At 45.2% G+C, this 12,959-nt stretch overlaps 1 long non-coding RNA gene across 1 annotated transcript in view; it reads left to right on the top strand.

Moving 5' to 3' along the window:
* Positions 1 to 12,959, top strand: part of LOC147712289 (uncharacterized) — a 69,515-nt gene that overhangs the window by 16,272 nt on the left and 40,284 nt on the right. Inside the window, exon 2 of the long non-coding RNA XR_015295744.1 lies at positions 11,974 to 12,069. This is a non-coding gene — a long non-coding RNA (uncharacterized LOC147712289). The remainder of the gene's footprint in view (positions 1 to 11,973; positions 12,070 to 12,959) is intronic.

Here is a 12,959-nt window from a genome sequence, read left to right as displayed (position 1 = left end):
CCCACTTCCGCAACAACAAACTCCTCCTCCCGTTCCACATCCTGCGCCTATTCTCCCAGCCCTTCCGGCACCTATTCTCCCTACCATTAACCCAATAAATCCTTTTGGACCTGGCACTTCGGGAGGTGCAGCAGGAGGTTTCCAAACACCGCCACAAACACACCGATTGACTTATAGGGATTTAGCACAACAACGTACACCTCAAACAGCGAGTTACGACATACTTAAAGAGCCTCTTACAGATTGTAGATATGATCCTGTACCCGGTAAAGACGACAGAATGATGCTAGCATCAGTACGTCTACGACGAGTTGCAAACTATTTAATGTTACTACCTGGAATGATTGATCATCTAGACAGAATATATCATTTTGTCCAAACAGGGGAAGGTCCTGAAAGTATTGGCGAGGCCATGGCATACCAGAAAGTTGACACTCAAGGCATGATATTACGTTTCTTCATAAACTGCTTGATAAGAGACCAAGATAGGCCTGGTGTAGACAAGGAAGAAATGAAAGCACTTAACAAATGGGGTCAGAATATAGCGGACGGAAAACATGATAAACAGAGTTGTATAGAAAATATGTACCGAAGGATCCGAAAAGCAGTAGAACAAATACATGAAAGAAGACAGCCTGAAAGAGAAATAGATACAGACAAAAATGAATCCTCGGAGGAGGAGGAACAACCAGAAACGACAACAGGAACATTGCAATTACCAGTTAGAGAAATGATAGCATATGTAGGTAAGGGAAGACCATTTAATAATTCCATACGTCCGGTACGTCCAGAAAGTAAGAGACTTTTTCAAGCTGCCATGTCAAACCCGAAGACCCCGGAACATCTATTTCAGGCTACCGATAGAATACTTCAAGAACGAATGGGGTACCATGTACTCGATTCCATGGATGAACAAGAACTAGCCAGGTCAGCAGTACAATGGGCTGACAGTTCTGATAAATATAGTGATGACGGCTTAGCGCAGACCTTTTTGAACCTTTCTCCTGATGAACAGAAATTAGCTGGAATATACATGATCCAGCATCTCATTACGTTGTTTAAAGGCCAACATTCTGATCCAGGTCCCCTACCTGATATTTTAATGGAGCTACTCTCGAATAGATGGAGAGGTCTAGGTACCGACTTAATTAAAGTAATTCTAGAACATCGACACAGGTATAGTGTTTTTCTGAATACACAGTTTGTCCCAGCTCCACCTCCAGAAAGAAAAATGTATTACATAGACAGACAGAATCCCTTGCGCGAAGTGCATCCAGTTAGGAATGATGATAATACCTTCAGACGTGTGTTTGTGTACACGCCCATAACAAAAATGGAACTATTAGAAATGAAGAAATTAGTGCCCAGTCACGACAAAGACCCAGCAGGTTTCCACCGTGAAATAAAAGACATGTTACTTATGGGTGATTATACCTATCCTGACATCATGAAAATATTGAAAGTGTTACTACCTGCCGGTATTTACGAGAAACTCAAAGAAAAAGAATGGGAGGTGGGAGAGCAAAAGATTGATTGGGCTGCATTAGAGAACGAAGAAAATACTAGAACCCCAGGTTTAGGTCTTGGGGACAAAACTAAAGCATTACCAGGATTGTTAGTACAAGTATTGCCACGTTTGTTAGCAACGAAAAAGGAGGACTGGGATGCAATCTCGGCCTGCAAACAGAAACCCGATGAAGACACTAGTGATTTTTATTCCCGATTTGAGAAATGTTTTGTTATTAATAGTGGCCTGAAACCGAGTAGCGAGTCATATCCACATCTTTTTGTATCCAAATTGGTCGAAAATTCTCTGCCCCAAGTTAAGAATCGTGTTCTGAAAGTCGAGAGCACATGGCAAGCTAATACGCCTTCACAAATGTTACAAATGTTACAGTACCACCAGAACAGAATTAGGGAAGAACATGATCACGAACAAAGACGTATGAAAGACACGAAAATGAAAATGTTAGTTGCTCAGTCAGTTCCAGCTGATGGTCAGAAAAAGGGTATGGCACAGTCCAATAATTCAGCAGCTCCTGTTAAGGGGATATGCAACTATTGTATACAGCCAGGTCACTATATCAACGATTGTGCAGTTTTGAAACATAATATAGCTACAGGCAAAACTAAAGAAAGACCGCGCCCTCCTAGACAGGACCAGGTCCAACAACAAGTATCACCGAATATCCAGCCTATGCAAGCTTCAGAACAGACAGTACAGACCGTGGCAGTGCCACAGGCACAGCCCATTGCCGCCACACAACATGCAACACAACAGATGTACCAGTATGCACAAACAGATTATCCTGATTATCAGCGATACACATGAAACAGCCTAGAGAGGGAAGTTGGCTTGCCTCTTATTGAGGTTCCTGTAGATCAAGAGGGTCCTTACGTACATAGCCAAGTATTAGGGAAAGATAGAAAGTTTTTGATTGATACAGGGGCAAGCCGAACAACGATAAGTCATGATGAGGTTCCAGGGGCACCCCTCTCAGGCTCCCAGAATGTTTCCCTTGGATTTTCAGGCAAACCTATTGTAAATGAAGTATCAAAACCAGTACCACTTTTAGTTGGTCCATTGTCTCGCACTACAGATTTGTTATTAACAAAATCATGTCCAGAAAACTTGTTAGGTATCAAGACACTGAAAGCTCTAGGAGCTGTTATATGCTGTTCTCCGGAAGGAGTAAGATTGTTCTTACGTGACTTTAAGGGTCACTATGTGTTGAGAGATATTGATCCCAGGTTACAGAATGTTCCTGCACATTTATGGGCACAAGGCCCCACTGATGTAGGTTGTATGCACATTACACCATATCGAGTCACACTCAGACCAGGAGTAGTCTTACCACGAATCCGACAATACAAGTTACCTCCAGATGCTGTAGCGGCTTTACTGAAAATCATTGACGAGCTCATTGCACAAGGAGTGGTTGTAGAAACCGACTCGAATCTCTGTAACTCCCCTATCATTCCAATTCTTAAACGTACTGATCCAAATGCACCCCCAGTTTATCGATTAGTTATCGATTTGCGCGAATTGAATAAATGCATTGTACCACAGTACCCCGTGGTCCCAGATATCTCGTCCCTATTGACTGCCATTGATTCCGAAGCAACGTTCTTTACTGTAATTGATCTGAAGAACGCCTTCTTTAGTGTCCCAATTGATCCGGAAAGCCAATATCTCTTCGGATTCTGTATAAATGGTCGAAGCTTCAAATTTGCACGCGCACCTCAAGGATTCACAGAAAGCCCCAGCATCTATAGCCAAGCACTGAAAAGACAACTAGACAGTATACATATGCCTGACAACACTGCCCTGTTACAGTATGTCGATGATCTGCTGATCACCGCCCGCAGCGAACCTGAATGTGAGCAAGCATCACTGACGGTTTTGCATTTCCTGGCTGACAAGGGACACAAGGTGTCCCCTTCGAAGCTGCAATTCTGTGTTCAGCAAGTTGTTTACCTTGGGCACTTGCTGTCCAAAGGGGGGAGACAGCTAACACCTGACCGCATTCAGTTAATTGTAAACATGTCACAACCCAAGACACAAAAGGAGGTACGAGCCTTTATAGGCCTCACTTCTTACTGTAGACAATGGATCCCTCAGTATGCATTTCTAGCCAAACCACTCATACAGTTGACAACCCAGGAGGCAGCGACATCGACTGCCCTCCCTTGGACTCAGGAACACACACAAGCTGTTGAGGACTTAAAGAAAGCCTTATGTCAAGCACCAGTCTTAGCGACACCATGTTACAGCAAGCCTTTTACACTTTTTGTCACAGAACGTGAAGGTACCGCATTGTCAGTACTCACTCAAGATCAAGCAGGTTCACACAAACCGTGTGCTTATTTTTCTAGTACATTGGATCCAGTAGCCCAGGCTCTGCCTGCGTGCTTGAAATCAGTAGCAGCAACAGCTCTAGCGATCAGACAAAGTGATTCCATAGTGTTAGGACATCAATTGACAGTACAAGTTCCACACTCCGTGGAAGTTCTTTTAAACCGAACACAGACCCAGCACTTGACTATAGCAAGACTGACAGGTTATGAATTGACATTGTTTCAGCCACACATAGAAATCAGACGTTGCAACACATTGAACCCTGCTACACTTTTGCCATTAAGTGAGACAGACCCATTGGCACATGATTGTATTGAAGTCATTACCATTACGACGAAACCCAGACAAGACTTGACAGACACCGCATTACCAGATCCAGACCTGACACTTTATGTGGATGGTTCATGCATGAGAACAAGTACAGGAGAATTAGTGGCCGCCTATGCAGTCAAGACAGAAACTGAAGTCATAGAAACGAATTGTATTGACACCCTGTCAGCTCAAGCAGCAGAGCTCATTGCTCTGACTCAAGCCTGTATTCAAGCCAAGAACAAAAGAGTTAACATATACACAGATTCACGTTATGCATTCGGAGTCGTACACGACTTCGGTGTATTGTGGCGAGAGAGAGGTTTCTTGACCTCTCACGGGGCCAAAATTCAACACGGTCCTCTCATTCAAACTCTGTTAGATGCAATACATCTGCCTACAGCAATATCCATCATGAAGTGCAAGGCACATACGAAAGTCACAGATTCAATTTCCCAGGGTAACGACCTGGCAGACCGAACAGCAAAGCATACAGCCCAGACTCAGACTCACGCAACTGATCTGACAAAGACAATAGTCCTGACACCGACACACTGCATGACAGTTAAGGATCCCGCCCTAGATGTAATTGATATACAGACACATGCTACACCAGACGAAATCAAGAAATGGACTGAACTAGGAGGGGTCCAGACGGAACAGGGATGGATGACGAAGGGAAAATCTACATGGTTTCTCCCTGACTCTATGGTCCAAGTAATCATTAATACAGTACACAGTCCTGCACATTTAGGAGAAAAAGCCATGTTAGACAGTATTCAAAACCTCTGGTTCAATAAACATTTACGAGCAGCAGTAAAACAGAAAGTGCGTACTTGCATGATCTGTTGTCAGTTCAACCCAGGTAAAAGCATTCCCGTAGAACAAGGTGGATTTCATCCTCCCGATCACCCTTTTGAAGTCCTTCAGATGGATTATATCCAGATGGAACGTTGTCGAGGATTCAAGTATGTCCTCGTAGTTGTATGTGCACTCTCCCGTTGGACAGAGGCATATCCAGTCCCAGATTATACTGCTCCGACCACTGCCAAGCAGCTGGTTCGTGAATTCTTCCCCAGATATGGTTTGCCCCGCATCGTATACTCCGATAACGGTCTGCCATTCTCGTCTGAGCTTATGAAGCAGGTATCTCTCCTGCTCGGCTTTCAATGGAAGTTCCACTGTGTCCGACATCCCGAGGCAGCAGGCCTCGTGGAGCGTCATAATCAGACTCTGAAAATTCGTCTTGCCAAGATCTGTAGAGAGAAAGGTGTCGACTGGATAGTAGCTTTACCAATCGCACTCTTTTACATGAGAATGGTCGCACACTCTAGAACAGGGCTATCCCCGTACGAGGTGGTCTTTGGTAGGCCACCGAATATGTGGGGGACGCCTCTGCCTCGCAAAATCACTGATGTTGACTGTAATATGCTGACAGATTACCTTGCTTCCTTGATGTCTGCACTACAATCATGTCGTTCACAGGTTGCTGCAGCTTTTCCCGACATCACCGAGGTGAAGCCGCATGAAGTGGTTCCGGGAGACCTCGTCTTTATAAGGAACTTCGACAGGAGGAGTCCGCTGGAGCCCCGCTGGCAAGCACCGAAACTAGTACTTCTGACCACAAGGACAGCGATAAAAGTCGAGGGCCGCAAGGGCTGGCTTCATTCGAGTCATATAAAGAAATTCCATGGACTACAGCCAGATCTAGCCTCCCAGCCCTGCCCTCCTCCACAGACTGACTCAAAACTCCCCTTGACCGAGAAAACTTCTTCTCAAGACTATAAATTAAAATTGAGGTCTAGCAAGTCAGACAGTTTAATTGTTTAAGTCCTCCCCTAGGTGAATCGGTTAGACGAGTTTCTGACATGTATCCCCTAGACCCCAACAGAGAGAGAGATAGACAGAAACAGCTCAAGAAACGTGAATATTGTAAATCACTGCGCAGCCATTGTATAGTGACACTTTTGATTTTTTCTAAGTCTTATGATTATTGCTGCAAGTATACTGCTTCATGTATATCACCCTATTTTCAAACGTGCACATTCTTCTTCAAATGACACTGTCGAGCATACTTTCAGTGAACTGCCCCCGCACGAGTTATCTTACCGACTTGCGCTGCGCAACAATACATTCATCAGTATGTTACATCATTCCCATCAGACCAGTCAGAATGCTACCAATTGTTGGATATGTGGCCGACTCCCTCCCTATCAGAAATACAAGGGAGTTCTGCCCCTCTTTCCGTACCCGTTCACACACAATGGTTCCTGTGGTGCATGGTTTAGTTTAATGAACTCACTAGATTCCAATTCCGTAGTTTACCAGGGCAATTGGGTATGGGGAAATCTGAACACAGTTCTGCATAAAATATGTTTCCCTGACAAGGAGGGTCTTCCAAAAAGGACAGGGACTGATCTAGAAAATGAAGTATATGGATTAGGTAACTTTACACTTAACCTCATGATTCTGAATGTTGAATCCGAAGCCGAACCAGTCTTACCCGCTATGTCAGTGTTACCAGTCAAAGGTGAACTATGTGTCAGAAAGAATGGTTCAGTACACCTAGGTCATAGCACATGTACTACTGTGATTGAATTCAGGGATAAGGGCAAGTCTACATTCAAGGCTTCCCGTCATTCCTATTTCGTTTGTGGTCATACAGCATATATACGTTTACCTTTAGATTGGGATGGCACCTGTTACATTGCATTCCTTCTGCCACCTGTCTTCCTAGCCCCTCCTGATTATCATAGGGACACCCATCTAGTACACAATAGACCACAGAGAGATCTCCCGATTGTCGACTATACTGAAACGGCATGGGAGCAGTATACAGATTTCAATAAAGGTTTCTTTCCCTACTTAGGTGCTGTCTTTAATAGTAAACTGATACGAAAATTAACTAGAACCCTTGAAGCAGTAGTGAATGAAACTACTTCCGCCCTAGGTAACTTAACAGAGGAGCAGTCTGCTATGCGGATTGTTGTTCTTCAAAATCGTCTCGTCCTTGACGTCATCCTGGCCGATAGGGGCGGAGCTTGTAGAGTCATCGGATCGAGCTGCTGTGTTTTCATTCCAGAAAACGCGCCATCAGTATATAGAGCCATAACCCGTCTTCATAAGATTGCAAGTCAGATACACCAGAATCCAGGCACCTGGACTTGGTCCGGTTGGTTCTGGAGCGTGTTGTCAGCCTGGGGATGGAAGGTCCTATCCTTCCTAGGTATTGCCCTTCTCATAGTATTCAGTTGTTGCCTATGTCTGCAATGTGGGCCAGCGATTTGCGGCTTGTGCGCCACATCATGTATTCCTCATTCAAGTCCTCATTCAAAACACCGTAAGAAGAAAGAAGAGCAAATGATGTTACATGAACAGATTGATAGATTAATGAGGATTGATATATCGTGAAGGGTCCGTAGGGGACTGGGAGGGAATGAGGTAATATTAATTTTATGATCAATTGTGTCCCCTTAAGTAGACCCCAACGGCTCCATGTACGTGCTTCAAGTACATGTATGTTCCCTCCACTTCCAGCTATGAAGACGCAAATACATTTGCGTCCAACGTTAACATGTCCTCTTTCAGACCCACCATGAATGGGTCGGATATTCGGTTCCTAAGTGTGCCTTGCCAACGTCTTTATATGGTGCACTTTCATGTTTTACTAGCTTTGGTGAGTTAGGCCCTGATTCCTGCCATCGAGCCCTTTCTGCCTTCTGTTTCTGAAACCTACAGTCTGATACTTCCTGACCTCTGCCTTACTCCCTGTGCGGCGAGCGGTGCCTGGCTCGGCCTGCTTGCCTGCCAAGACTGTATTCAGCCTTCAAGTTATCTGCTCCGCTCCTCGAAAATACATTCCTGTCTAGTAGTTTAGGTAAACATCCTTCCCAGCTGCAGATCAAAGGGCCCGGCCTCACTGTCTCCATGCAAGTAATTCATAGCTCCTGTTACCATGGTAGGCCCATGCCCCCTTGCTTTACACGTAGACACGTAGCCGCATATGCACGCACTAGCAGTCAGTATAGAATAGCCTCTGCCCGAGAGACCTTTCCTTCTAGATAATACAGTTCCTCAAACACAAGATATTAGATATGATTTGGGATTAGGTTGTTCTGACACCCCAGACTTCTGTCTCCTCATGTAGGGCTAAATGTCAAGTCCCCTTCACCCTCCAGTTCCACGTCATTCCCACGTCATGCTGCTGCGCGCGCATCTCTGCCATGTATTTCTGCTGACACTGCAGGATTCTTCTATGGATCCACCCACCTGTGATACGTTCCATGTGACGTTGTATAGCACACACCTCCGTGTACGCCCTCATACACGCCTTCTGTTACGTACATGTGTTCTTATCTCGTTTCTCTCAGCTGTCACGCCTTCTGCATCAATCTCTACTGTAATGCATTGACTATATATATGATGTTCCGTTAATAAATCATTGTACATGTCCATGTCCATTCCCTTCCTGAACCCTTGTGGTGATGGAACATGATACCTGGTTCAAACCAATTCCTTTTTAAGGAATAAAACCCCTTTTAAAACCTCAAATACCACGGATTCTGTCTCTTATTTTTGACTGAGTTATTCTTATTGAACTTTACCGCGTAAATTAAGTATAGGTAATTTAAATTTACCACACCGCGGTACCCCAGTGCACCGCTATGAGTAGTCGGGGGCGCCGCACCAGACTATGTGGGAAATTGCAGCCACAGCGCAACATGCGGGAGGAGGGGGGGGGGGGGGGGGGTTTGAAATGCCACCTTCAAAATCAGCGCATTGCAGCCATATGCATACGTGCGTATGTGCTTTCAAGAGGCGGTGTCTTCGCATTGGCAAATACGCATACGTGCGTACATACACGACGTACATGCTTTCAGAGGCATAGTCTCCACACTGGCATACGCAGCTCTGAGCGTTTGAGGCGCTTTGTTGCTGACCCTCTTCACTAGGAAAACGGGTAAGTGAAGTTATTGTGGCAAGCACTTTATTGAGGTGTTCGTGTAGTTGTGTGTTCCATAAAGATGTTTATTGCTCGACAGGAATCATTCCAGGCGCTCAGTGTTTCTGGGTGCTCTCTGACTGGCCAGCTCCCATCACCTGGTAATGGGGACCAGGTGCAGCGATGCACCAGGAACCCCCCTTTTTGATGCACTTAGCTTTTTAATCTGGCCCAAACAAGACCTGAGTTATAGAAACCTCACAGTGGACAAATGTCTGCCTTTCCAGTCGCCTGTCCCATTGGATAAACACCAGGTAGCGCCGTATCCTGGGACCAAGGCCAGCTGTGCCCTAGTGTAAGCCCAGAACCGAAGGGGTTGTAGGCCAGGGCCTCACAATAAATCACGCTCCAGCTAGTAGTAGAGAAATCTAGAGCCTAACGGGTCTGAACCCCCCTTCCGAAGTGTTGACAGCGCTATACTTCCAGGAAACAGAAGCTGGCTTTTTTCGCATGTCCCCCTCAGAACCCGTGTGCAGGCCCTGACCATGTACAGCGTGGCGCCCCGGCTCTGCTCGGCTGGAATTGGAGCAGGCTTCAGTTCTGTCACCTCTCACAGCTGTAAAACGGAAAGTCTAATTAATATCCAGATGTGAGCGAGGTGGCTCTGCTTTAAGTTAAAAGGTTGGGCAGACAACTGTAGGCAAGGTGGTATCGGTCCTGCAACCACAAGGGTGATTTTAGAAAGGACAGCTGTAGGATCAGGGCCCTCAGTTTCCCATTCGGGGGTTGGGGGACAGTTCCTCAGCGTCATGTGACACCCCATCTGTTTGGTCCTTGGCCCCCCATAACCGTGGTTGTTATCCCCCCTACCAGGAAGCATGATCTCCTGATTGATGGGTGCTGAGGTTGTGGGTCTCGGGTGAAAGCATTACCTGGCTTGGGTGGTCTGGACTGTGTGCTCCATTTCACCTTCCAGAGATGGAGAAGACTGGGGAAGTCTGGCCTGGTCGATTGAGCAGAACTTTACACTCTCTTGTGAGGTGATCAAAGCTCTTTGCTCATTTAGCGCGTTGTGGTTACCGTAGTAGCGCTCTAGGCCAGAGTGATCTTTGACCAGCGACCACTGCAAAGATAGCTGATTTGAGTTTTGTTCACAATGAGCCACAGTGTCTGGTGCCTAGCACTGTAGAGCGCTTCTGGGATGTCGGGTAAACAGTGACGTGCTAGTTCTCCATGCTGGGCAGGGAAGCTCTCGTGGTGTCAATTGGGCTGTCTCAGTGTTCAGGACAAACCAGTGCCCCTATGGCAGTGTGGTACAGCTGCCATGCTCACCCAATCCCCCGTAGCAGTGTTCCATGTCCCAGTAACCAGGTTCATGAGAGCCCAGTTGGGGGGCCACTCAAACAGGCAGGCTCTGTGTGGAGGGGCAGAAGCCACGAGTGCCTCAGAGCTCCCCAACCTTCTCCTGCCCACCAAAGGCAAAGCCACCCGAAGCAGCACCTAACTGTGGTGGCAGGCGTGGTCAGTCTATCTATCCCACACATCTATTCACTCAATTTCGGTGGGGGAGGCATGGGCCCTCTCAACCAGTAGTAAGGCCCACCAGGATGTTGCAGATAGCTCAAGCCCCCTCCAGGAGTGAGAGGGAGGGTGGGAAATAAAGCGTAAATGCGGTGGTGGTATTCACAGACTGTCGTCATGCCATTCCCCAATCTCGGGCCAAGCAGTTTCTCATGTCTTATGGCCCTCCTCACCCGTCGTGTCCTCCAGCAGTCAGTGGGCCCCTGATGCTTCCACGAAGGCTGGAACTTTCCAAAGGAGATAGCCATTTTAATGTTTTTTGGCACACAAAGCTCTGACTTTGTGTTTAGAAACAAAATGGCGCCAATCAAGACTAGTTCAAGTAAAAAACTGAGGTTGGGCAGAAGATCGGCATGGCATTTTAAATAATAATAGTATCACCAGCATTATTTTTCCACCAAAAAGGCGGGCTCCACGGAGCTCGTTAAAGAAATCCTAAGCTTTATTACCACAATTTCTTTAATTTAACGAGCTCCGTGGAGTCCGCCTTTTTAGTGTACAAATAATGCTGGTGATACTGATTACAACTGACAAACTCAATGTTCCATTTTCTCAGAGTGGGTCTCAGTACCAAAAGCTACTGAAAGCAGCAGCTGGCATAAATAAGGGTTTGGAACCAGGGATACAGTTTGCATAACTGGAGCATGTGTGTGCTCTCTGTTGCATCTGCTGCCTTTTCATCGACTTACATGTGCTCCACTGCATTTTTGCAGCGGTGTGTGTGCTCCACAGCATTTGCTGAATTGGTGTGGGTGTTGTTACATTTGCTGCAATGGTGTGTATATGTGTATGTGTGTACAGGACTGTATTTTCAGCATTTCCATGAGTTTGTGTGCATCTATGTGTGCTGTCTTGTGTTTGCTTCGATGACTTGAATGTGCTCTGCTGCATTTGCTATTAAGCTACTTAGATGCGTGTGTAGCCTTTGCAGAAATTATTCGTGCTTTGCTGCATTTGCCGCTACACCTTATCTCTGTTGGGAAAAAAACAATGGATTGGGAAGCAGCAAAGTGATTGCCAGTGGATGAGATTAATAATTCATGCATTCCAACCATCACGTTGTTCGTTAAACGTCACTTCTTTAGGAACGGATAATAATTAATGAGGCTCTGAATAAATGTAAAAGTAATTTCAAATTATATTTGCCATTTGAGGCATGTACAGATCAATATTTATTTAGATGGCATGCTGCATTAAAAACAATTATAGCTTTGGTTGGTAAAAGAAAACTAGAGTAATAATACTAATAATTTGTCTCATTGCTTTAAAATCCTGGTTGTAGGGAAGAAGCACCCTGCGGAGGGAAAGCCGATCTCACGAGCTGAACCCACTGAACCAGTTCCTCCAGGCAGAACAGCCATTGTTGAAGAACGAGCAGGTACGTGAAGTGGTTTCTACCCAGCTTATGTGAACTATTTCAGAGTTGCTCATGTTTTCTATTGTTGGTTGCAACTGTTGCACTAAAATGCAGATAACCTCCCATTTGCCATTTTATTGTTCTGTATATTCTTACTCTCGGGGGCCCGGGACTTGTAAAATTAACAGGCTAATTTTTCTGTAAATGTTGCTCTACCTTTCGCTGCTGACACGTTTATGCCAAAACATTGACCCAAAACCATCGCAATGAGCACAAACAGCAAATGGCATGCACCCGTACATTTTTTATTTGCCTTGATTGCAAAATACACAACAGATATTGGTTGGTAATGTCAGAGAATGGGACTGATTATCAAACTACTGCCATGATTTTGATGAAAAACCATATGTCCGTGCTGTAGCGTACTCTGTACTACTGTGATAGGTCCTTGGCTGGACCCAGGAAATGTTGGAGTGTGCTATTTGCTGTTACAAATCACAGTCTGATGTAGACATTAGCTGAAATTTGGCTTTCTTCATTGTTTGCAAAAATGTGCAATCTTAGATTTCATTAAAAAACTGAATGCTCTTTCTGTGCGGGGTACCAATAAGAATAATAAGTCCAAATGGTCACCAGAATCATGGCCTACTATAGGCAAATAACAGAAATAATAGATCCATCATTAGAAGGAGAATAACTTTAGTTCTTCTTATACTTGTCTTACCTGGATGTTTTGTATTTCTGGCTTATTATTCAGCGGAGACTGGATGAGACCCAGAAGAAACCTGAAAATACTTGAGTAAAAGAAAAGAAAAGAAGGCCATGAACTTTACAGATAAAGACCTTTCCTATATATTTGCGTAAATTCTTCTCTTCTCCATCTAAATAATTAATTCAAGTGGAACTGATTT

This window comes from Lissotriton vulgaris, chromosome 5 (genome assembly GCF_964263255.1).
Source record: "Lissotriton vulgaris chromosome 5, aLisVul1.2, whole genome shotgun sequence".
NCBI lineage: Eukaryota > Metazoa > Chordata > Amphibia > Caudata > Salamandridae > Lissotriton > Lissotriton vulgaris.
The sequence above is the reverse complement of the archived record's forward strand: the minus strand, read 5'-3'. Positions and strand labels throughout refer to the sequence as shown.